Genomic DNA, 27,460 nt, shown 5'->3' on the forward strand with positions numbered 1-27,460 from the left:
TCCAGTTTATGCATCCAAGGATTATATTAGCCCTTTTGAGCACCACACTAGGAGAGCATATTCAGATGATTATCTACCACGATCCCAAAGCTTTTTCAGAATCACTCTTCCCAGGATAGAGTCCCCCATGTAAGTATGGCCTACATTGTTTGTTTCTAGATGTATATGCAGGGCCGGCTCCAGGCACCAGCTTACCAAGCAGGTGCTTGGGGCAGCCACTTCTGAGAGGGGCGGCACGTCCAGCTGTTCAGCGGCAATTCGGCGGACGGTCCCTCACTCCCTCTTGGAGCAAAGGACCTCCCGCCGAATTGCCGCCGCAGATCGCAATTCCGATCGCAGCTTTTTTTTTTTTGTTTGGCTGCTTGGAGTGGCCAAAACCCTGGAGCCGGCCCTGTGTATATGTTTACATTTAGCCATATTAAAATACATGTTGGTAAGATGGATGCAAGCAATATGATCCAGATTGCTCTGCATCAATGACCTGTCTTCGTCATTATTTACCACTCCCCAAATGTTTTAGTCATCTGCAAACTTTGAGTGATGTTATGTCTTCTTCCAGGTCTTTGATAAAATGTTAAATAGCATACGGCTAAGAGCAGATTGCTACAAGACCCATTAGATACAGACCCGCTCGATAATGGTTCCCTGTTTTACAATTACATTGAGAGCTGTCAGTTAGCAAGCTTTTAATCCATTTAATCAGGATTGGATGTTGTTCTGAAAGATATATTGTAATACAAAAGGAATTATTTTGGGGAAGTCCTATGGCCAGTGTTATGCAGGAGGTCAGACTTGATGATTTCAATGGTCTCTAGTGGACTTGGAAACTACGACTCTTGAAAAACTCTGCTCCGACTTACAGCTCTGCTCTTTTCTTGTCTTTCTTGCTCCCTTTGCTTTCCCCAAGACCCCTGTCTAATCATTCCCTTCGTATTGTTCTCCCACTGTAATCATCCTTCCATACCATCCACTTTCTCTTCAACCCAGCCCCTATTTACAACATGTTTCTTCCATGAACTCCTTTGAGAGCACCCTTTTAAGACAACTTATGATAGATAATATTAAAATGAAAGTTGTTCCATCTTATGTGTGTTCTATGATAATATTCTACAAACAAAATGGACTAAGTTATCACTCTAATTTAGAGTGTAAATTCCTTGGGGCATATTAATAAATAAAATAAGCAACAAAATATGAGAACACTCATATTACTGGGTGCCATAATTGTTATGGCTTACTTATACCAATAGAGTTAAATTTAAGTAAATTGCTAAACATGGAGAAAATAGTTATCAGTAACTAGATATCTATTCAGAAGCACTACTCTTAAGAGAGACTATCCTAGTCTTTAGGGAGACCAGGTGGATAAGGTAATATCTTTTATTGGACCAATTTCTGTTGGTGAATGAGGCATTTTTCCAAACTACCCAGAGCTCTTCTTCAGGTCTGGAAAAATCCTAGTCTTTGTCCATTTCACAGTGGATAGGTGTCAACATCACCAAACCACTTCTGTACTACAAATGGCAGACTTGTTGGTAGTGTCAGCAGAAAGGTCAAAGGCTGAATGGTTACAGAAGTTAAACTACCATCTCACCCCTAGCAATGGTACTTTCAGGTCAAGAGTGCCACATGTTGGTGTAACAGGGCTGGGGCATTGTAAAATGGGACCCTATCCCCACCCTGTTACCACGATGGGACAAGAAGCAACCCATCTCTCCCCGCTCCCAGTTTCATCCAGAGGAACAGACTGGGCATAGTTCTCTGCCTGTGGGAAGGGGTGATACACTAGTAATCCAGGGGATTTCCTTCCCCCAATCTACCTAGGGAGGCTACACCAGTTGGGCCTTGCCTACTGGGTACTCAAAACACACTGGGATTTGGTGTAAGGCTGCAACCCAGTTATCCTCCCTCTTGAGGGACCTCACAGATGCTCATGAGACCCTGCGACTGAGACTGAACAGTGGAGACAATGGCGAAGGAGCTTCCACATCACCTCGCCTTCCTCGCCAGTTGCTCCTCTTACCCACATCCATCTGTGAGGCGGAGTGTTCCCATTCTGTTACTAGATAGGGATATGTTATTTATTGAAAATCTAACTGGGGTAGTAGCTTTATCTTGTTAAACTGATAAAATGGGCACACACACAAAACACCAGATCAAATCAAACATTTATCTTTCTCAGGAAGAGCCTGAAAATAGGAGAAAAACTGTTAGCAATTTTCAAAATATACTAAGCAGTTCAAAGGTTTTAAAATATACTAAAGCAATCCTTACACTACTTCCTACACCCAGACAAAAAGACACACCAGACTATGTACTCTACTGCACACATACCCCCCCCACACTTTAAACAGTAACAGTCTCTTTTGTGGGGTTGGGGCACTTGGATCTTCAGTTTGGTAGCCCCAGAAGAGGTGTGTGATGAGGACAATGCCCCACCCACCAGGTTATGGCGTCACTCAGAGTGCCACACAAATTACCCCAGCAGTGTACAGATGCTCCCTTTTTTCTCTTTTTGTGAAAGCCCCAAATCTTCTTCTACAATAGAGGCAACTGATTTGAAAGGTCCCCAAGTGCTGTTCCCCAGTAGGTTTTAGTGAATGAAGAAGACCCAACTCTCAAGCAGGTGAATGCTCTGGCCGAGTACACCCCATCATTCCACCCCATCCCCCGTAGTTAAAGGTCGACTGAAAAGGAAAGAAAATGAGAAAAAGAAAAAAAAATCATCCTCCTCTGAGCCCCGGACTCCCTTGACTGCTGCGAGGTGGAGGCCGCTGTTGTCCGGGCTGTGCTCAGCTCATGCAGGTCTTTGCCTCAGGACTGGACTGGAAAAACCTCCCATAGAACCAGCTGAAGTTACCATACAGGACTTGCTGCTTTCTCACTGGACTCTGGATGCCAGGAACGCCTCTGGCCGGTACTAGTCACAGCTCCCTGCACTGCTGGTTTCAGAGCAGTATGGTAATGGTGGTGGGGGTTACTGGGCTCCTGCAGCTCGGTCCCCATCCAGCTGCTCCACTCACTCTCTTTCAGTGGGGTCCCTGTGACTGTTTCTCCCTCCCTTTATCGTGTGTCTCCGATTCCCCAGGCTGCTCCCTACAGGTCCCCCCCCCATCTCTAGTGCTGCTGTTCACACCCCTCCGTGGGGCCCTGCCTGGCTGGTTCTGTCATCTTGTTTGTGGTAGGTTCCCGTTGGTCGCACTGATCCTAACCCCGCACACCAACTCTCAGCACTTGTCACTGGGTCATTAGGTAGCTCCCTTCTGGCCTCTCACGCTGGTCTGCTCTTGTTGGCTTCCAGCCCTGCTCTCTCTTTGTTTCCTTCCCCAGCAAACGTGGAGGCCAGGACTTGAGTTAAGGCTCCCTGATTGACCTCGCTCTCTGGTCAGTCAGACTGACTTGGGTTGCTGTCTACATTTCACTGGCCCTCTGCTTATCCAGAGGCCCTGTAAGTCCCAGGATCCCGACTCCTCTTCAGCCCTTCCCCTCGCTCCTGGCATGGTGGGGGAGGAGGCAACCGAACAAACCCATGAAGTTTTAGTAAGGGGACAACTGTCCCTTCACATTGGCAAGGCAGTTTTTAAACTACCTCTGAGTGTGCTGAAGCTTGCACTGCCATTTATGATTGTTTAATTGTTTTGTGGATAGAGCACGTCTGTTTTCAGAGCTGCCATTCTGGCAGTTTTCATGTGCGCAAAAACACCATCCACATAATTAACAAACATTATATAAAGAAGGCCAGACTGTCCATGTACCAGAGGAGCAGGAACAGATAATAAAAGGCTATGCACTTACTTCCTGCCAGCAAAGTCCCTGATAGCAACAACCACAACAAATGTACATTGGCAAAGGGAAATAAACTTCCCCCATCTTCCCTGTGAAATGGAGATTCAAACTAGCAGGTAACAGAGCAGGGCAAAGGTGAATTTTACCTACTGTCTGCGACAGCCTGCTTCACTCTGCCACTGCCCAAATTGTATAAAACATGTCCCGATTTTCTTGAAAATATGTTTCTATTAACTTAAAAGTGGAAAACTAACAGTGGCCTATTAAATGGTTGCAAATCCTTTTCCCCCAAGAGACCGCTAAGCGTTCTACAAATTACCCACAGCACCACCACAAAGTGGTGGAATTACACCCACTGTGTTTGTCAACGATCAAACAGTGCAGCACATGCTAGCTAAAACGTGGGAGGAGGGGGGGAAAGATTTTTTTAATACAGCTCTGAAGCAAACCCCTATTGTTACAAAATGGGATTTTAGGTCGTGATTCAGCAGCTCATCCCTATTCAGTAAAAAACACTTACGCACATGCTCAAGCACTTGCCTAAGTGCCATTGACTTTAAGGACTGTTAAGCACATGCTTAAACTTAAGCATATGCTTAAGTACTTTACTCAACAGGGATGAAATTAAACAATTGCTTAAGTGTTTTGCTGAACTAGGGCATTACTGTCCACACAGTGCAGACAGGACGTCATTTAGAAAAATCTATTCTCAATAATATACACACAGTAAATATGATATATAATTCCATTTATCTACTTTGGAAGGATTAAAGGCTGAGTCAACCTTGCTGGAGTTCAAATCTGTGATTCTAGGGAACATTGGTAGGTACTGCAGCAAACCTATAGCTCAGATCGCTAAGCTACCCCTCCCCATGAGTTGGTTTGTACTTTGGAGGATCATCTTTAAAAGAACAAGGTACTGGACTGTGATGGGATATATAAAACTCACACTGGAACTGAAGGGCTTAAGAAGCAATCCAGGGATCAGGCAGCCCTGCCCATCCCCACCTTCAGACTTTGGTGGGACAGTGAGAAGTAGGAAGTGACCTAGGGAGGTAGCCTTAAGGCACTCCTAGGTGCTCAACATAATTGTTTCTCACAGTGCTTCAGGCTGGAGCCTCATTGAGTGGAAAGGCCTGGGCTCCCCTACCAACCACCTTGATACGGAGGGCACAGAAACCCCCTCTTTTCCAGACTCTCCCTTGGGGAAACCCAGAGAGGGTAGAGTCCTTGCAGACTCCACAACTGGAACTAAATACCCACAGGGGACACTAAACAGATTGAAGGTTCTCCTGCCCTCCATCCCACTTTGGGAGGGTGTGGGACTTGATATCTTCCTTGGGACAGGCAAAAAAAAAAAAAAGGCATTACAAAGACACCCTCAAAGCCAACACGAAGAAGTGCAATATTGACATAAACACATGGGAAACACAAGCCCGCAACCGACCAAAATGGAAGAGGACCTTATGGTACAGATCTGAGTATTCTGAGATCCAGCTAAGACAACAGGAAATGGAGAAATGGGAAAGGAGGAAAGAACATGCCACAACCTGACTCAACAATCCAGATCCACCCCTTCCACCAGGAAATGTCTGCCCCAACTATGACAAGATCTGTGGGTCCTGGATCGGCCTCATTAGCCACCTGCAGATCCACCAGCGGTAACTGGCTATCATTTTATGGAAGACAATCTTACTCGAACTCTGAAGGATTGCCGACAGTCTTGCTTGGGACTTCCTTCAGCCTGCACAGACACATATTGCATTTTTTGTTGTTGTTGCTGTTGTTTTTAAAAGCTGCATGCAGAAGGGGTCTCTTGACAAACAGTGTAAAAGGTTTTTAAAACATGTTATGAAAATCTACAAAGATGCCTTACACATTTCTTACTGTACTTTTTTCAGCAGCTGAGCAATGGTTCTTCAGAGGACTTGGAGGTTCTGGACACTGACAGCTCCGAAGGGACGAGCGGATTGGGCCCAATCTGTTTTTGCCTAGACGCAAAACCAGATGCTCAACAGAATGCCGAAACAGAGGGGGATGCTTATTCTATAGGCCTGTACTATCTGAAGTTGAGGGAGAGATTCGGTATTAAGCCTTTGCGAGTTCATAACCGTAAAACCGCGATGCATACAATTGTGCGAGTGGCTGTGCACTGAATCATTAAGCACTGCCTGAGAGAGAAACAAAATGAGGATTGCCCTGGGTGTGCCATAGATGCCACCGGTCACGGGCATCCACACTGCATGTACTGGTCTTTAGATGAGGTGAACTGTAAAATTAAATAAATTAGCGGTAGTTTGCGTATGGAGTGTGGGTTAAATATCATCACCACGTTGGGATACGCACTGCAGTGCCTCTGTTTAACCCAGGAACATTTCGCTCTAGGGGCATGTACAAGGGATAACCGGGGCTCGACCCTCTCCAGGGCAGCGGGGAGCCACACCGGTTCACTAAATACAGTTGTTCGGGGGAATTAGTCTGTCCGCGGGGGTCTCCCTCGGCAGCCCTTGCGGTAACTGAAATAAATGCCGTAAGCCCAGGTCCTGGGTCAGGGCGGGGCAACAATGAGTCAGGGGCTCAGGCCGATCGGCCGAACCTGCGGACGCAGCAGGTAAACAAACCGGCCCGGCCCTTCAGGGTGCTTACCCTGGCGAGCCATGTGCCAAAGGTTGCCAATCCCTGGGCTAGCCTAATTAGTCTTATCTGTTTTTTAAATGTAGAGAAAGCCACAGCTCCAGCCTGTGATGTATTATTTTAATAAAATCAATGGACCCAAAACAAACACAGGAGCTTGTACCTGTGTCTCAGCACACGGGTTGCAAACATTTAAAAACAAAGACATTCTGGTAATACAACAGAAAAATTCATACTTAAATCTAAAAGTCCTAAGAAAATGAAAGCTTAATATAACTTTCACTTGTATTTGTTAAAAAGATGGGGGGAAAAGCAGCCTTCTTATTTCTTACCCACTGGTTTACGTAATAATGGGAATATAAACTGACTGTTACTAAAGACGTGGTTTTAAACCTGGGATGTTTCTGCATGCTCATTTTTTAATTGAAACATACCTGTAAAAAAGTTAAATAAAGGGATGTGTCTTCATATAGGCTTGTCTTTTAAAGGGTTTATTCCTTTACAAACCTTAATATAACTTTCACTTGTATTTGTTAAAAAGTGGGGGAAGAAACAGCCTTCTTAACTCTGATCCACTGGCTTACAAAAGCTGTTTTTGCTGCAGTTTCAAATTGTCCTCACTCAAAGCATAGAGAAAAGCTTTTAAAAACTTTTTGTTAGTAAGGGTTTGTGGGTTTAACCTTAAGGTGCTTCTGCATGCTCATTTTTTTATTGAAACACACATGTACAAGTGTTAAATGGAGGGATGTTTCTTCAGATAGGCTTGTCTTTCAAAGTGGCCTTCTTCTTCTCTAATCCACTAACTTAGAAAGGCTGCTTCAAATTGTCCTCACTAAAAAATAACCAATGTTAGTAAAAGCATAGGGGAAAACTGTTTTTATTACTATAAATTACTTTGATAAACTGTAAAAAGCAACAGAGGGTCCTGTGGCACCTTTAAGACTAACAGAAGTATTGGGAGCATAAGCTTTCGTGGGTAAGAACCTCACTTCTTCAGATGCAAGTAATGGAAATCTCCAGAGGCAGGTATATATCAGTGTGGAGATAACGAGGTTAGTTCAATCAGGGAGGGTGAGGTGCTCTGCTAGCAGTTGAGGTGTGAACACCAAGGGAGGAGAAACTGTTTCTGTAGTTGGATAGCTCAGCAGTTTCTCTTTGGAGTCTGGTCCTGAAGTTTTTTTGCTGTAAGATGGCTACCTTTACATCTGCAACACCATCACTGGACCTAACCAGATCAGCTACAACATCACCGGCTCATTCACCTGCACGTCCACCAATGTTATATATGCCATCATGTGCCAGCAATGCCCTTCTGCTATGTACATTGGCCAAACTGGACAGTCACTACGCAAGAGGATAAATGGACACAAGTCAGATATCAGGAATGGCAATATACAAAAACCTGTAGGAGAACACTTCAAATGTTCTGGCCACACAATAGCAGATGTAAAGGTAGCCATCTTACAGCAAAAAAACTTCAGGACCAGACTCCAAAGAGAAACTGCTGAGCTCCAGTTCATTTGCAAATTTGACACCATCAGATCAGGATTAAACAAAGACTGTGAATGGCTATCCAACTACAGAAACAGTTTCTCCTCCCTTGGTGTTCACACCTCAACTGCTAGCAGAGCACCTCACCCTCCCTGATTGAACTAACCTCGTTATCTCCACACTGATATATACCTGCCTCTAGAGATTTCCATTACTTGCATCTGAAGAAGTGAGGTTCTTACCCACGAAAGCTTATGCTCCCAGTACTTCTGTTAGTCTCAAAGGTGCCACAGGACCCTCTGTTGCTTTTTACAGATTCAGACTAACACGGCTACCCCTCTGATATTTGATAAACTGGTTGTCTGTGTTTTTAACCTTGGGGTGTTTCTGCATGCTCATTTTTTATAACACTTTTAAATAAAGGGCTGTTTCTTCAAAGAAGCTTGTCTTTTCAAGTGATTATAAAATAGAGGTTTATTCCTTTACAAAACTTAATATAACTTTTACTTGCTTTTGTTCAAAAGTCCGAAAAGAAACAAATGTATCTCTATGTTCCGGACATCGAACAGCTTTCTTTATCTCTAATTCACTGACTAACAAAGCTTCTTTTGCTGCAGCTTCAAATTGTCCTCACCAAAAGCATAGGGGAAAAAACTTTTCAAAACTGTTTATTACTAAGGGCTTATGGTTTTAACCTTTATTAAAGCACCTATATAAAAGTGCTACATGGCGGGAAAGATACTTGAGGTCTGTTTTTTTTAGATAAGGCAGTTAAGAGGGAGGAGTGGGTGTGAGGGGGGGATGGCTCTTGTTTAAAAATCTTGGGACTATAGGATTGGTTCAGGAAAATGTGTTATATGATGCAGCTGTAGAACAGCATCTGATTGGTCTGACCCAAAGGCGGAGATAACTAGCCTGAGGGGTTGTGAGCCTTGGAAGCTCTATCTTTCCCCAGGAATAGTCACAAGTCTCTCTCTCTCTCTGACTCAACCACCTGCTGCCTATCTTTGCTCTTTGCAAAGGATTTCCTTTTCCCTTTTTCTGCCATGTTCTCTCCTATAGGTTTTAACCTATCTTTATATTTTTCTCTTTTATTTAACTCTTTTAAATGCTCTTTTCTTAACCTGCCCTTATATTTAATATTTTAAATGCTTTTCTATTAACCTATCTTTATATTTTTACCATGTGCCTACTACAGAGTCTCCACTTTATAAAATTCCCTTTATTCTGTCATATGCCCTCTTTTAACCTATCTTTATATTTTTTTTAATTTAATATTTTTAAATGCTCTTTTCTAAACCTTATATTTAATATTTTAAATGTTTCTTTATTAACCTGCCTTTATATTTTTTCTTTTAATATTTAATTTTAAAATAACTCCTAGCTCTTTTTAAATGCTCTTTTCTTAACCTACCCTTATGTTTAATAAACTTTTTAAATTTAATCTCAATTTTTTAAACTCTTTAATAACATGCCAAACTAGGCCTTTAAAATCAAGTCTCCTTTATAAAATTTCTAAACCTAACCCAAAATCTTTCTTTTCTTTAATAACTTGTCTATTCTTTCAAACTAACCCTTTAAACACAAAAAAATCTATATTTTTCTTTAAGTTCTCCCTTTCTTTTCTTTAACACTCCAAACTAGTCCTTTAAAATCATCTCTCCTTACTAAACCTAACCACTCTTTCTTCTGTTTAACAATCTTTCTTTTCTTTTTTCCTCTAAACCTAACCAAATCTTTTTTAAGCTCCTTTCCTTTAAGTACTCTCACTCTATTCTTTCAACCTTTTTCTCTAAACAATCAACCAAATGTATCAAAGCGCAAGCACGCAACATTCCCCCGACTAAATAAAAAAAAAAAAATTAAAAATGGCCCACAGTGGCAAACCTCGAAACCAACAGAAACAGGAATGGAGGGCGGGATACAAGCCCAAAATGGGGTGTTGAAACCTGTAAAAAATACATGGTGATGAATGCTATAGAGGTATATACTACTAATGTTCAGTATATACAAAGCTGGGACAAGAAGTGAATTTCTGGAGATGGACAAGTACACCCATGTCCTTGGCCTGACTATTCATAACATCAAAGCTTCCTAAAAAGGAATTTCTGATATAGAGTCAGATGTGCATTTCACACACACAAATGTAGATGTTCAAAAGGCAAAACAAAATAATGATCAGGATTTATTTGTACTACCTGTTTCTAACAACAGGATACAATACCTCTCATCTCTAGATCCCTACCCAGACTGGTAATGGCAGAAAGTCTTTACCTGTTGACTATCTTATTCCTAGAGGTGGGTTAAGGTTTGAGTCCAGGCTGACACTTATCTAGCCTTATCTATCACATAACTCTCCCATCAACCCCTTTGTTAATGATGGATGTTGCTTGGAAACAACTCTTTCTTCGCTTCTCCCACAACGGTCTCTGCATTTTTTTTCATCGTTATGCACCTTCCAAATGGAATGTGTTCCCTGAGCTGGTCCACAAAGCCCCTAGTCTCTTCAAGATCCACTGCCTACAAGAAAATACCACAACTAAGGGAATTAAGGATCATCTACTTATCTTTCGCTGGGGAAAAAAAAGACAAAGGAGTGTGGGGAAATCTTGTATTGTGCTTTATCTGTGCCGTACCTGTGGCCTCTTGAGAGCACCAATACTATGATGAAAATGTTTGTTCCAGATTTCCAAAAGCTTTTAAAGGTTTGTTGAATTTTCAAATTCTTTGCAAGTTTAAATAAAGCCATAGCTTTCTCAGCACTCTCAATATACTAAGCCACTTTAAAATGAGCAGAAAAATATATCACAGAAAATCCTACTAAGTATTTAACACTTAGAACTTTAAAACTACTAAACTAATTTCCTTCAAACTTAGGTTGTTCTTTACTTCTCTGTGATGTATACAACAACACAAGCTTGAACAAAATCCATTCAAGCCATTGTTAAATTATACAGGGACAAATTCTCTCTTTCGAATACATCAACCAAGTGTTTGGTTTTGCCTTTGTTTTTACAACCTGGCTTAACTGATTTTGCTGAAACCTTCCAAAACTATCTGCCTCAGGCAGGAAACCAAGCATGTGACTGAAAAAGGGGGATGATGGGAGGTGTATTTCAACCATAATGATAGCAATCATCACCATTATTGTACACACAGATGAGTAAACTATCCCCCTAATAGGAGACATGAGATTTTTTTGTTTTATAGTCTTTTTAGAAATGTCCCAATCCCCACACAAACCTTGAAAAATCTGTAAGACTAGCCAGGGTTAAATGATACCACATGACACTTTTGCTCCACAATGAGCTGCTTATTGAGGAGGGTCATAAAACTAGCCGCCAAATTATAGCCCTTTTTTAACAAATAAATTCAAAATTGAATTTCTAAGGACAATACATTATATGCTGAGATATGAGCAGCAAGGCTGTACTCAAATGAGATATTCATACTAATGAGAAAACTAACAAAATGAACTATTTACACAGGGTCAGATTCTGCCTCCTCCCCTTACTTACACTGAGGAGGACCTTACTCCACAAGTAGTTCCATCAATCTAGCCCTAAAATATTTAGATTCCTAGTCTCAGTGCATGGAATATGTTGAACCAGTCAATGGGCCCACTGAAGGCAGATTTTCTGAAGAATTTTGTACATTTTAAGGTCCTAGAGCATTAGTTGAATTCAGGTTTGGAGACAATTTTTCTCTTTCGTGCTGTACTAGACATAGGTTACATATCAATCAGGTAATTAGAAAATTATGCCATTAACTGTAACAGGGGCAAAACTGGGCCCTAGTATAACAATTTTATCATCCAGGAGTGGCTGTATACATTAAAGTGTCATTCGCTAGAACGTGAAAGTGAGATTTACACTTTGCCTGGGTTTTACAAACTTGCACTCTTCCTGCACTTTTTGTTGTTATAGATCATTATTGGCAAAGTAATGTGGAACTGCTGACATGGAAGCATAAATATTTTATTAACACATGAAATATGTTGTACATCATTCACACAAGTTAAGACTTACAGCTCACTGCTGACTCCTAATGAGTTTTTGCACATATGCCAGGCGAGGTTTCATAAACAGAGGGGTTCTAAGCAGATCTGTTAATCATTCACTAATATATAAAATGACTATAGGAGAGAGCTTCTTAAAGCTCTAATTTTGTAATATGTTTGTACAGATGCAGTCTTGAGATGAACAATAAAAAGTGAACATTAACATAACTCAATATAATTAACAGCTATCATTTCCATTTTGTATTAATAAAAAACTATTCCAAACCTAAAATTGCAAACAAGTATCTATGAACCTTTTTGCAAGTCACTCTTGAAGTAAGACTTAGTAGTAACTGTACCTCACCATTTTTGGATATATCCTGTCTAGTGACCTGATCCAACTCCTAGTGAAGTCCATGGAGAGACTCATCAATTTCATTGTAAATAGGATTAGGCCATTATTGTTGGAGGAGAAAAAAAGTCTTCTAATCCTTTCACATCTTAAGCAAGATCATCAGTATGTATACTGTAGGCCCAATCTACTCCCATTAACATCAATAGGAGAAGGACCAGGACCTATAAAAGATATATTAATATAACTATTTTTTATTACATGATTACTGCTAAACAGAAATCAAAGAAAATAGAGATCTTAAGTAACTGATAGATCATCAAAACTATCCATCTAATCAAAGAGTTCATACAGTATTGTTCTTTATGTATATTCTTAAGTATTTTTTCTAGCGTAGGTTTAAACATCTCAAGCAACATGGTTTCTCACACTGCCCGTGAAAACTATTTTACAGTTTGATAGATCTCACTCTGAGCAACTAAATATGTAATCTAAAGTTTCCTTTCCTCAATTTCATCCCACTACTTCTAATTATATCCCCAACCACTCCTTGGAACTTAACTCTCCCTGAGAATCTGAAAGTTTTATAATATCCCTCCATAGTTGTAATTTAGCCTACCTATAATTTTAAAATCCTCTCTCATCACAAATCATTCTTTCCAGTCCCTTACTAACGTTTCCCTTTCCTCTCTGCATTTCCTTAAATTTGTCAACATCTTTCTGGTAGTTAGGGTTGGATTCTACTCTTGATCCACTTGCACAGAAGCAGAATTTGACCCAGACATTTTAACTTTATAAAACATTAAATGCAGGCTCTGAGATGACTGAAAGACTTAAAGCTTTTTGTTGAAGTAACACACTTTGTCAGAGTAATGCTTCCCACAGAGAAAAGGGATTTTCATTATTTCTGACATGACGACATTGAACTCCAAACATATACATTCCACAACCACATGTGAAGCTGTCTGCAATAGAAGTTAAATGAGTGTGCATGTGTGTAGACAGCAGTATTAGCAGTATACAGTGAGTTTTCAGAAACAATGACCAATATACCTGGTTACATACATAATCAGATATCATAGATAGCAGCACAGGCACTGGGTTAGAACAGACTGTAAGGGTAGCAGCAAAGAACAATTTGTCAAGTCTTTCAAATGAGAAGGAAGAAACCACAACAGTAATACGAATAGCTACTGATAAATTGTTGGCTTAGGGGATTGATAGAAAATGATAATATCCTGCAGAAACTCTAAATCGAAACCAAAGCCTTTGGTAGCCTTTAAGAGACCATGTAAACTATGCATATGGGATAAATTAAGCTTTATTTAATAAACCTGTATTATGGTTATAGGAATATATTAAATAATGTTTATTTGACTGGTATGGGGCATTTATTGAGGTATTTGGGAAGCCACTAGCATTTTGCCAAAGGATTCAGAAAGCAAAGAATTCAGAATGGTCTGTGCAGCAATCAGTTTGCACAATTCATAATATCAAGCACAGTGTACTGGCTTCTGCAGTGGTTCCCAAACTGAGTGATGGAGTCCTCTGTGTGACAGACTGGCAGATAAGCAGGCCCCTACTGCTTGCCTTCTGTCATCCTGTTATACCACAGTTCTGCCTTTTTCTCTCTACATGCTGAGTGAGGTGTGTAGCCATGTTCACATGAGCTGTTCCTGTTGTCAGCTGTATAAGGAACTGCTACAGGGGCAGGGGGTTGGGGAAAGGAAAGATGTTCTCAGTGAAGCACTGGGCTGAAGATGAGCCTATGCAACTTTCCCCAATCTGTGCTCTTCTTCTAGTCCACACTACCTCTGGATTAGTCTAATCAGGTGCCCCGTCATACTGGGAAATGTTAGGCTAATATGACTGTGTACCATCCACCCCCATTGGGGGGAATTCTAGGTCTGCCAAAGGGTTCATTTTGCCTCTAATAGCCAGCCTGAAGATGATGCAAGTTCCACTACTAATTTTAGTTTGATGAATTGCTGAGTTTTTAAAAAAAAATTCTATGATAGATGCGTAAAGTATACAAGATGGACATCTTTGTGGTATAACTCACATTTTTCTTTAATATGAACGTTTCCATTTAACTGTAAAAGTGTAATAAAATAGAATCAAAATTTGGGTTGTGTGTTACTAAAATAAAATTGAAAGGATTTTGTTAACTTTTTAACAGATGCCTGAAAAGAGAGAGTGAATCCAGTGCAGGTTCCTATTTAACCGGTATATTTATTTACATCTGCGGCATAAACACTAGAAACCCCGTGTTTCTAACTCTTTAACAAGAAAGGTTTAACTACATTTTCAAGAACTGTTGTAAAAGTCTGATGTGTTCTTACATATTTGAATGTATTAACTTTTAAAGTCAACCAGGAAAATTAAAAGGGAAATTTGTGTTAAATCATTTCTGTTGACCCTCCATCATATCTGCACAGTGATTTGTCAGAGCAGCTCTAGCCATTCATTCCATTAAGAAAAGATTTGACACTTACATATTTAAGCCTTCCAGTGTATTTCCATTAAAGTTGTATCTACTGGACACCCAGGCATTCTATTCATAAGCTACTTTAGAAATAAATCTTCTGTTTGAATAATCACAAATGAAAAGTTAAATCCTGAAATTCAATCGCATTCTAAATTTTCACTGCAGTCCACTTTGTTTTAATGGACTGAACATGGGAGCCGGGGGGTTGGGGGTAGGGGGGAACGGGACACGAGAAGGAAACCTACACAGCAATAAAAGCCCCAGGGAAAGAGAGAAATTCAGATACAGCAAACAGTTTCTCTCAAACAATTAAATATATTTTTGTATGAGTTCTTTAATCTTAAATTATAACCCTGCACAGATGTTAGTTACTTTGGCCAAATGAACTGTATTTTCAAAACATATTAATCCCCAGACAAAGAATCACCCTGTGAAAACACAAATTACAAAAAAAAAAATATATCTCATCATGGAAAACTATTGTTTGATCCCATCATAAGAAAAGCCTTATCATACCTAATGTGTGGTCATTAATAAGAAGTAAGCTTACAGTATGTATCATATTTTATCCTTTGCGACCATCTCTTAATCTATTTGCAACCTTGGATATTTGCAGATTTTGAATTCTTTATATCTAGTAGTTTACACGGAGCTTCTGTTAATCTTCAAGCATATCTTCAACATAAAAATATGGTACTTTCAAATGGGAAGGAGGAGATAGGGGAGAATAACTGAATATGGAATTATGTGAGCTGGAATCTAATGGCTATTTCTTTTTGTGGGGGAATGGGAGGAACAAAGGCTAAGTGTATTTTGGACCAAGTAACTGTATGAGAAGAGAGTCTAAAAATCCAACTACAGATAAATGTGGAATCTCTGTCACTGGAGGTTCTTAAGAACAGATTAGACAAACGCCTGTCAGGAATGGGCTAGTCCTGTCCTACACTTATATGATTCTATGATTATAATATACAAACACCATTTAAGGAACAATACTGACAGATCACGTCTAAGTGTATTTTTTAAAATAAAATGTACAAGGGAACGAGTTATGTCCAATGGAGGATTAGTGTGGACTAGCCAGGCAGAAAAAATGTGTTTTAAGGAGATATTTGAATGTGCAGAGAGGCGAGACCTTGTGTATACCTCACTAAACCCCATCTTGAAGTGTGGGACATTTGAAATCTAGGGATTTTATGGCTGCTGGGGGATTAATAGCTCAGTCTGACAGGGATACCACTGAGGGCTGCACGAGCAGCACAGACCTACGGTAAGTTCTTACAAACCAATAAGAAAAAGTAAGTTGAGGGGAGAGGACTCACGAGGCTGATGCGACGTGAGGAAGGTGAAAAGGGGCAAGTTTAATCAGACTTGTGATAAAAGGGACAAAATCCCCCAGGTTTTACTACTACACTGGATTCTGGCTTGTGTTTTTTAACTTGAATTTCAGCTTTAGTTTTAGTGTCAGACAAGCTCTAGATCAAAATTTGGGTCACCAAACCTGACTTCCCAGAGCCCTATTTGGGATAAGGGCAGTAAAAGGCATATCTAAAACTTGCTAACACAGCAAAGGGGGCCATAAGACACCCTCTCAATCTAGCCCTTTAAAAGCTGCAAAGCCAAGTGCTTGTTTTTTTTTAAAAAATATTAATAAAATAAAAAACAAGAGAGAAGAGGTCTAGAATGTGTGTTTTATAGCAGGAGTGTGGCTTCTATTGTTTGGTTATTAACAGGAAGCATAAGTTCAGAATCCAGGTAGTGTTTCCCCACCAATTATAAATACTATACACAGAGGTGAATTAGATGACATTATGAGAACAAAAGAGGTTCTCAAAATACATCTGTGATCTGTGTTTTTGTTTCTGACAGCGAACAGTTCACCTCCTTGAAATAACATGCTAAAATGGGTATACCTCATAGCTTGCCACAAGAAAAAAAAAAAAAAATCAGCCACAGTAATTTAGTTTACAAAAGCACTTTTTATATTCACTTAGCACATGCAATCAGCTCCAGTCCACCGTGATCATGTAACTATGTAGTGGCAGGGCCGGCTCCAGGGTTTTGGCCGCCCCAAGCAGCCAAAAAAAAAAAAAAAGCCGCAATCGCAATCTGCGGCGGCAATTCGGCGGAAGGTCTTTCGCTCCGAGCGGGAGTGAGGGACCGTCCGCCGAATTGCTGCCGAATAGCCGGACCTGCCGCCCCTCTCTGGAGTGGCCGCCCCAAGCACCTGCTCGCCAAGCTGGTGCCTGGAGCCGGCGCTGTGTAGTGGGATGGCCTGAGAATTCTGTAAGGTGAGCAAATTTTGGGGGGAGGGACATGGGGGGAAAACAAGACAAATGACTCATCTAATACAAACTGTGTGTAGGGAGGACTTCATTCCTACCCTAACCCCCCGTGCTGCAGTAGAAATGGAGTTCAGCTGCTTGTGATGGGGTCCATGTTTTGTGAGGGTTAAAGGCCAATAGGCCCCACCATTAACGGGCAGCCAAGTGAGCACTGTAGTGAATGTTAGCACTTACATAGTACTCTACATAAGAACATATACGAACATAAGAAAGGCCGTACCGGGTCAGACCAAAGGTCCATCTAGCCCAGTATCCTGTCTGCCGACAGTGGCCAATGCCAGCCAATGCCAGGTGCCCCAGAGGGAGTGGACCAACAGGCAATGATCAAGTGATCTCTCTCCTGCCATCCATCTCCACCCTCTGACAAACAGAGACTAGGGACACCATTCCTTACCCATCCTGGCTAATAGCCATTAATGGACTTAACCACCATGAATTTATCCAGTTCTCTTTTAAATGCTGTTACAGTCCTAGCCTTCACAACCTCCTCAGGTAAGGAGTTCCACAAGTTGACTGTGCACTGCGTGAAGAAGAACTTCCTTTTATTTGTTTTAAACCTGCTGCCTATTAATTTCATTTGATGACCCCTACTTCTTGTATTATGGGAATAAGTAAATAACTTTTCCTTATCCACTTTCTCCATATCACTCATGATTTTATATACCTCTATCATATCCCCCCCTTAGTCTCCTCTTTTCCAAGCTGAAGAGTCCTAGCCTCTTTAATCTCTCCTCATATGGGATCCGTTCCAAACCCTTAATCATTTTAGTTGCCCTTTTCTGAACCTTTTCTAGTGCCAGTATATCTTTTTTGAGATGAGGAGACCACATCTGTACGCAGTATTCGAGATGAGGGCGTACCATCGATTTATATAAGGACAATAATATATTCTCAGTCTTATTCTCTATCCCCTTTTTAATGATTCCTAACATCCTGTTTGCTTTTTTGACAGCCTCTGCACACTGCGTGGACATTTTCAGAGAACTATCCACGATGACTCCAAGATCTTCTTCCTGACTTGTTGTAGCTAAATTAGCCCCCATCATATTGTATGTATAGTTGGGGTTATTTTTTCCAATGTGCATCACTTTACATTTATACACATTAAATTTCATTTGCCATTTTGTTGCCCAATCACTTAGTTTTGTGTCTACAGACATTAATTGTCACAACACTTATTTGAGACGCCTTGTATTATTTCCCCTTACTTACAGATACAAAGGCAGAGAGATTAAGTGCCTTCATATGCAGGAGCACCTTGTGCTTAGTACACTGCTTCGCACTCTATTCAGCTGCCTTCTTTGCTGCCAGAGCTCAAAATGGCTATCACTGGTGGGAAAATGGCAGCCATCATGCCATCAGTGGCATTTTGAACAGCTCTGTCCTCAATAGCTGCAAACTGATATGGGGTCCTCTCTCTCTTTCTAACACCTACACCCCCCCCCAAAAAGAACCTATGGTCTTAGTTTCAACAGACCCCAAAGCACAGTCCATTGTGACTGTAAAGAGAGCAAAATAACCCATTATCTCCAAAAAAAGTGTCAGTGACAACCTTTCAACCCTAACTCAGTGTATATTAATTTTCAAGGCTCTCTACAAAAAAAGGGCTGGAAATTAGAAAAATTTATATTCTGAGATTAGCCCTGATACTTACTGTCCCTCAAATGAGAAGCCAGAGCAGCGTTGAAGGAAATAATAAGTTTCATATGTCAGCTCGGACCACAAAGCTGTGATCCTCTGGAGAGCCCCCTTCAAGTAACTTGCTGTCTAAAAAAGTCAAGATGACAAAATTAAATCAAAATTAAGGAATTTGATATCATTTTATAATTGAGGTACAGATGAATATTCCATTTGCAATGGAAGACAAAGTGGCCTGGCCATCTTTCCAGTGCTAATGAGAGCCTTAAAAACATCCTCCCAGGCAGGGCTGGCTCTAGGCACCAGCAAACCAAGCACGTGCTTGGGGCGGTACATTTTCAAGGGCGGCATGCCCGCCATTTTTTTTTTTTTTTTTTTGCTTCCGGCAGCAAAAGCCTAGAGCGCTGCTGCTGCCAGGACCAGCCTCACACCCTGGAGCCGCTGCGGTTCGCGCCGCAGGGGAGCAGCACCCGCACCTTGTGGCTGGGCCGGGCAGGCTCCGAGCGGGGGACACTCGGGCTGAGGGCCACCTCGCGGGGCACATGGAGCCGCCTGCAGGTGCCGCAGGGTGGCCGCCTCCCAGCGCTGCAGCTGGGACTGGGCGAAGCGTCCCGAGCCGCCCAGGGACTGCGGCAGGGCGGCCAGAAGCAGCAGCAGCGGGGCCATAGAGGGCAGGGCACTGCCATGCGGGGCCCGCGTCCCGCTCTCCGGGGCTCTGCTCCCTCTGGGGCTACCCTGCCCCAGCTCCTCAGCCCCCTGCCGGGGCAGTCCCTCAGCTCTGCCTTCCAGGGTCCTGGTCAGTCCTGGAGGGACCCTGAGCTGAGGTGCAGCCCAGGAGCCCCACTGCTTACCCCGACCCTGCCAGCGCCGGACTGACTGGAGGCAAGGGGGGAGCGGGCGGAGTCAGCACTGGTGGGGGGGAGTCCATGGCTAGGGCAGCAAGGAGTGCGGGGGAAGAGAGAGCCCAGGGCTGGGGTGGGGGGCAGACAAAAATGTTTTTGCTTGGGGTGGCAAAAAACCTAGAGCCGGCCCTGCTCCCAGGACTACTTCATACCACTCAAATACAGAACACTTTAGTGGCTAGCAGCAGGAAATCTTAGCTGTTGGGGCCAGGTGGGCTAATTACATATTTTCCAACCTGCAATGAGAGACAAGACTGGAATTGGTCTCTCAAGTGCTATATACCATCATGTCCAAGAACAAGCCTTTTAAGGAGGAACCATTATGGACTAGGATGAGCAGCAGCATTTGTTCAGACCAGTAACACTTCAGTGGATGTGCAGAATACGCTCACGTCAGAGGGCATTTGAGTATAACGTCCACAGTGAAATTACAAAATTTTGCAGCTGCAAAGTTTTGGATTCAAAACTTTAGGAAGCAAATTACACAGTTTTCAAATACTGGTTTTCCTAACATCTTCATTTTGTTTCTGAAGCGAAGTAGTCTTTTGTCAAGAAAATTAGTTATTTGAGCAATTAGCTCATTTTGAACATATTGGGGAAACAAAAAGAACACAAAGGCCACCAAGCAGAACTTCCTAGAAACTGGGGAGAAAACAACAGAATCCCACTGTGACATCTTCTATAGACAATTGCCAAGCAGGTCTAATTTACCTTGTTCTTCTCTTAAACACTATATAGATGGGTGCTATAGAAATACCTAAAATGATTGATTAGATACTTTCTGATTCATGTATTTTATACACCTTATAAAAAACAGATAGAAGTTACCAACCTTGATGTGTTTTGTCAACATATTCTTTATTCATTCCTTAAATCTTATTTACCATCTCGAAACTAGATAAGAGAAAAAAAAGGATCATCAACCAAATCAGTGTTTGCATAGTAGAGTTCCAGAAAAGGTCAAAATCTGCAGCTGTCTGCTGTAAGATAACATTTTATACAGAGCAACAGAGAGTCCTGTGGCACCTTTAAGACTAACAGATGTATTGGAGCATCCGACGAAGTGGGCATTCACCCACGAAAGCTTATGCTCCAATACATCTGTTAGTCTTAAAGGTGCCACACGACTCTCTGTTGCTTTTTACAGATCCAGACTAACACGGCTACCCCTCTGATATTTTATACAGATTGCTCCATATGTACAGATGCCTAAAGGCATCCTTAAGGGTGAGGGCAGCACAGGAATTATTAAAATCAAAACTGAGACAGACCAGTTAAAGGGAAACATCCAGTTGACAGCTCAAAAGTGCAATGCATCATTTCAAGAACCCTCTTTGTGTATGTATTCTCAGTGGTTACCCTTTCTCTCTAAATGCCAAATCCATTAGCTGCTCCTATTTTTAAAAATAGGAGCAACAGATATAAATGTGCAAAAGATTCAAGTATCTCTGGTAAAAGCAATTCAATGCTTGCATTTGTTTTACGTAAAAGAATATAAGAATGCCCATACTGGGTCAAACCAGTGGGTCATCTAGCCCAGTGTCCTTTTTTCTGACCGTGGCCAGTGTCAGATGCTGCAAAAGGAATGAACAGAACAGGGCAATTAGCAAGTGATCCATCCCATCATCCAGTCCCAGATTCTGGCAGTTGGAGGTTTAGGGACACTCAGACCATGGGGCTGCATCCCTGACCACCTTGGCTAATAGCTCTTGATGGACCTATCCTCCATGAACTTACCTAACTCCTTTCTGAATCTAATTATACTTTTCGCATTCACAACATCCCCCGGCACTGAGCTCCACAGGTTGATTGTGCATTATGTGAAGAAGTAATTCCTTATGTTTGTTTTAAACCTGCTGCTTTTTAATTTCATTGGGTGTCCCCCCTGATTCTTGTAATATGTGAAGGGGTAAATAACACTTCCTGATTTACTTTCTCCACACCAGTCATGATTTTATAGACTTGTCATATGCCTACCCCCAGTCATCTCTTTTCTAAACTGAGCATTCCTAGTCTTTTAAATCTCTCCTCATATAGAAGCTGGTCCATACTTCTCATCATTTTTGTTGCTTTTCTCTGTACCTTCTCTGATTCTCATTCATCTTTTTTGAAATGGGGTGACCAGAACTGCACACAGTATTCAGTAGTGTGTTTAAAAATTAATAGCTAGACTATACAAAATGGGGAAAAGGAACCAAGTATCTCAAATACTTTCTCACCATTATTTTAAATTGCATTTCTTTAATGGCTTTTAGATGTTGAGGTAGTATCAAATATATCCAACTTAAAAAAAAATAATAATTTGGAAGATTTTTATATAACTTGGTTGATAGCAATGGAAGACTGTTACCACAGTGGGATGGCTATCCCATAATTACCCCTCTTTCCCCAGAAATAGCACTGTTGACACTAATTAGCTGTTTCAGAAGACAGAGCAAGGACTGAGTCGGTCTGGTGTAGATGTCATCCACAAAATGCCGTGAGCTAACAGCAGGCCTGGGATAGTTATAAGAAATAAATGTTTTTATAACACTAGGACTACGCCTATAAGTTTAAAAGATCTGAATAGAATCCAAATTATTTGGTGTGGAGCCCTTCTCTGCTTAAATGCTTGTGATATCAAGTTAATTTTTCAAAACTGATTTAAGCATTTTGTACCCTAAATTCTATTGAGTTTCAGTTAGACCATCAACTATATGTTTTGGCAGACTGAAACTCCTTTCTATCCATATTTAATATACCATTATTTGTAAGTATATATCTTGAAAATCAACTTTACACACACAAAGCCTGAGTAGCTATCTTTGAGCAGAGAACTAAGCTGGGGGGAGGGAGAAGGGCTAGGAATTAAACTCTCTACCACGACCCCTGAACAGGCCCAAAGTTGCACGTGATTGTAAATTAATTGGGAACTTTGAACAGATGATGCTAAGAAGCGAAAGTATTGCTATTGCTTCCTTTCAAGCAAGAGGAACTACAAAAATATGCATTTTGTGAGGTGGATGCTATGGTCTTAAAAGTAGAAACTGCCAAGGAAGACAGCCTTGGTGCTCAAAATGGATGGAAATGGTGAATGGTGATACTTCAGCATAGAAATCTCTCTCCATTATACTATTATACTTTTTGTAGTGTATGTGGTTACTGTCTGGGGCTTTTTTCTGTGTACTGCACCTTTACATTTATAAAAATCAGAATACTCAAGCTTTTATTTCTGTTGTTCACAGATAAATACTGTGCAGAGTATGGATGTGAATAGAAACTTTCAATGTTAATAGTCACGATCCTTCCTTTAGTGTACATTCATATATATTGCAACGTGTGCATTACTTCCACTTAACCCGATACAGCAAAGTGTATCCCATATGTAGAGCCATCAGAAGCACGGATGGAAAGGGGAAACAACTTAATCAATGCTGTGTGAATCACATGGATACAGAGATGGAGCTTTCCTAGCAGAGGGTTGAAAAGCCCCACAACGCCTCCATTCCTTCAACAACAACAACAAAAAACAAAAAACTGCTACGTTGAGGCTTTACCTTCCTCACCCTCTTTCCCTTGGCCTATTACCGGCCAAATAAAAAACTAGTCAGAAAGAGAACATTAAACGTGGAGACTGGGAATTATCTCTTCCACAAAATGTAGACTGACCAGGTGCAGTTTCATACCTTTTCAAAGATTTTAAAACATTTTCAAACAAACAAAAAAAAAAATGTAGATAACAAAAGTAAGCCTGCCTGTACTATCTAGAACTCTAAACTAGAATAAAATGCCATTTGCAAATCCCCATACAACCCAATCATAGGATCCCAAACCCTCTCACTAATTTCCCATCAAACGATTTTAAAAAGAAAAGTCAATAAGCCAGAATCAATATCATAAAACAAACACTAATTCAAAGCAGGTTATCCCTTTCCCTCTAAGCAGGAGCATTTCTCTTACTCGCAGTCAACATAATCTCTTTAGGGCTGCCCTACAGAATATATCCCCTGACGTCTCCTGTCTAAAAATCAAAGGTTTATATTTGGTGGACAAGGAATTCAGCATTGGGCTCCAAATGGGGAATGTTTGGGGGGGGGATTACTTTATTTTTATTATTTATTTATTAATCCCCTTTTTGGGCTGAAAACTCTTGCTTTTAATATATATTTATGTAAGCACCCAAAGAGACAGCTTCTGGGAAAGAATCATTCACATACTTCTTGCAGTTCATTTTGAATTCCTCTCCGATTTCAGAGATGTAGAACTGAGTACAAATTCTGAAAGTTGCATAAACAATTACGGCTCTGATCCTGCAATTTTATCCAGATGGCCAGATCCTTATACCTCCACCAAGTCCTATTCAGATCAACTGGGAACCTCTTGGACATAAGGTTCCACTTGCATGGATCACATTGCAGGTGTGAGAACTAAGTTAGGTAAGAAAGCATTATATACAGTCAAAGAGTACTGTGTGAAGGACTGGAGTTACAGTGAGAGAGGCCCAGTTCAGGAGAAGTCTGAAGCAATTATAGGACAATGTGTCAAAGACTCGGTATATTAGCTCAGTAGGAGCTAGAGGCAACAACATTATGATGTGAAAGGGCAGGTACCATTACAATGTCATTAGAAGCTGATGGGAATTATATTACAATATGAATAAAAGTTTCCACTTTATGAGGTTAATAGAAGTAAATGGAAATTACATTATGACATGAAGGAGACCTGTTACCTTACAATGTCAGGAGTGGAATCAAAGAAAATTGCAATGAAGAAGAACATTCCCCTTACTACAACTATAGAAGTTAAGGAAAAATGTGCTCTCTTTCATTTAAGCTTAATCCTGTTGAGGGCAATCAGCACCTTGTGTCCATGAACCTCAGCACCTTGCAGGCTATAACTTTGCCTGAAAAGTTTGGGGGCGGGTGCTGGGGACAACTCCTTTCTCCACACAGTATTATAAGGTCCCAATTCCATGAGACTGCTGGGTTCCCGCTAGCCTCTCTCTCTCCCCTATCTCTGAAACAACCCACATTCTCCCTTCCCTATACTATAACCCCTCATCACTTCTCTTCCCTGACACCCTTCTGTCATTTCCCCTTTTTCTCCCAGAATCCCCTAATTCTCTCATCTTCTTCTCCCAAACCCATACTCTCCTCCTTCATTCCCTGAAAGACCCCACATCCCCCAGTGCCCTGTCCCTGCACTTCTCTGCCTCTTCTAACATCCATCTACCAGCAAGGTGTCACAGAAACCTAGACCCATGATGTCCCCCCACTCTGCCCCCAAGATACCACTTATCACTCCAATTACCCCTCTCTTCTTCCTAAAGTTGCCAATTCTCCCTCTCCTAGATTTCCCAGCTCTCCCCTTCAAGTCTCTGGCTTCCTCTCCCTACTCCCCAGCTCCCCTCTCTTCTGTCCCCAAGGTCCCACTCTTGTTGCTCCCTTCACAAGGCAGCTGCATGTCCCCAGCTCTCCTTTGCATGTGTCCACAAGGTTCCCCTTGTCCTCTTACAGGCTCCCTCTCCCCAAGAATTCCCTTAGAATGGCCTCAGTTTCCAAGAGGCCATCCAGATCTCACCTTCCCCCACCTCAAGTTCACCTTCTCTCCCTGCCCCCATACCTGCTCCTCCACCCACACGGTTCCTATCCCCAGCCCAAGTGCCTCCTCCAGGTGTCCCCTTCCAAGGATCAATCCCCCAAGGGACCCTACCGGTCTGCTAAAAGGTGGGAGGAGAAGCTGCTGCTGGGTGGGCAGCCAGTGGCTTTAACTCCTGCCTCCCCTGCTCTCAAGCCCTGTGAGCCAGGAGGAGAGAGGCCCTGGCAAGACAGAGAGAGGAATAGGGCAGCTGTGGAGAGAATCTGTCTGCAGCTTCCTGCAGGCCCAGGGAGGCTTCTGCTCAGCTTCCTGAGCACTCCTTTCCCAAAGCAGCAGCCCCAGCTTGATACCTGTTCTTTCTGGTCCATCCCTACCCTCCTTATTTGGCCAAAACCAGTGGGAAGAGGAAAAGATATTGTCGTCCCCCCGAAGCTGAAAGCTGGGGAGTGAGAAATGCCCCCTTTCTACATCCCTTATAATTGGGCCTGTGTAGCTCCACCCCACATCTACTGGCCCAGTATGAGGTTTTCAAGACAGGGTAAGGCTGCCTTGTGAGCAGAGGAGACTTTGTATCAAATGATCCTCCCCCCCCCCCCAATAACTAACCCCCAAACAAACAAGCTAGTGTGCTCCTGTGATGTCGTTTAAACTCCTCTCAGGGGGCTCTTGTAACCCTTTTTGGTCCTACCTGTAAAGAAACACAAACAGGATTACAGTCCAGCAGCCTCCTCTCTGCTTGCCTGCCTCATGCTCCCAGCTACAGCCAGTGCTGAAACTTCCTGCTGGGAGGGGCAGAGGGGACTTCCTTCCTGGCAGGAACCAGGGAGTTCTCCCAGCATGCTGCCATTTGTAGTCCACAACTTGTAGTTCCCATGGCAGCTGTTGAAGCACACTGGACCTTGGGCTAGACACCTGTATTAGTGTCTCAAACTCCCTTTTACATCCTGCCCTGCAGCAGCCCCCAGTGCTCCACATAAATTCTGATTGCCCCACTTCAGAAGCTGGAATCAGTTGCAAATCCCCCATTTGTGGCCTATGTGCCGGCCTGTCTCTGGCACACAAGCACAGTACTGTGATTCCTGATCCTGGCATGTCAGGACTGGGGGCCCATTTTTCTGGGTGCTGTACAAACATACACAAGACTAAAAACCATTTTCATGAGACCTTTCAAGCAAGTTGCTGAGGCAGCCCACATTAGTAAAGTGGAGGCAGCAGAGAATAAAGTGCTATCAGCGGAAAAGTAAGGAAAAGCAGCATTGTCAAGGGCCTTGAAATGAGAGCAAGAGGTTTGAACTTGAGGGGGTGAAGCAAAGGGAGCCATTTTATGAATTCAAAAGAGGCCAGGGGTGGTGTGATGTGGTCAGTGACACACACAAAAAAGATGGTTTTAGCCAGTGTCATTGACTGAGTAGAGGAAGGTAATGTGAGTGTTAGAAAAGAAAACCAGGCAACTCTAAAAAAGCAGCTACCTTATAGTCAAATAAGTGAAGTGCCAGAAATCCAATTGTTAGAGGGCTGGATCATAGCCTGCTATTTGCTTCCGGTTTATATAAAGCCATATTTCCTTTTGTTACATGCTGTATGCAACCTAAACCTCAAAGTTGTTCATTGAAAGATTTTTTGTGTGTGCTTTGTTGGCTGGGGTCGCCGGTCCACTCACATGCCTGTTGTCCCATCACAGTGTGAGCCCCCAATTGGAACATATGCCAGCATCTCTAGGTCACTATGTGAAAGCAAGTAGCTTTGCTCTTTCAAGGCACCTGATCAACTTGACCATTAATTGAATCCTAAATGCAGAGTGAAGTGTGGTAAATCTGAATTTTAACATAAGCTTAACTGACTAAAATTGCCATCCTGTTTTGTGAGTCTTCTGTTAATTTTAATTAAAAAGAAAAGAGAAGTAGTCTTGGGGACATGCAAGAGTTATGAAATCCATCCAACCAGTTGCATGTGCATGTATGTGTGACAGATCTATTTAGCTTCTAAAAATCTATTTAATGCCAAAAACTACGTTAGAGAATTCAAACAAAAGCTCATGGGGAGCCATGTAATAAGACTGCTTTGATTATTCTTGTGATTAGTCCAGTCTCCTCAGGACTTTCATTTAGAAGAGTAGTAATTTTAAGATTATGCAGATTTGGATTGCTAGTTTGCTATGAAACTGGCAAGAGGCCAGCCTTCTGTGAAACTTGATCGTATCCAAGGAAACAACTAGCTGAGTTAAATATGTGCAGTCCAGCATGATTT

The 27,460-nt window shown here is 41.9% G+C and overlaps 1 long non-coding RNA gene across 3 annotated transcripts in view; it reads right to left on the reverse strand.

Moving 5' to 3' along the window:
• LOC117874992 overlaps positions 1 to 25,985 on the reverse strand; it is a 92,063-nt gene extending 66,078 nt beyond the window's left edge. For all 3 annotated transcript variants that reach the window (XR_004645160.1, XR_004645159.1, XR_004645161.1), the window contains exons 1-2: positions 25,902 to 25,985; positions 20,469 to 20,530 (exon numbers count right to left, since the gene is read on the reverse strand). This is a non-coding gene — a long non-coding RNA (uncharacterized LOC117874992). The remainder of the gene's footprint in view (positions 1 to 20,468; positions 20,531 to 25,901) is intronic.
• Between the last annotated feature and the right edge of the window lie 1,475 nt (positions 25,986 to 27,460).

This window comes from Trachemys scripta, chromosome 3 (genome assembly GCF_013100865.1).
Source record: "Trachemys scripta elegans isolate TJP31775 chromosome 3, CAS_Tse_1.0, whole genome shotgun sequence".
Classification (NCBI taxonomy): Eukaryota; Metazoa; Chordata; order Testudines; family Emydidae; genus Trachemys; species Trachemys scripta.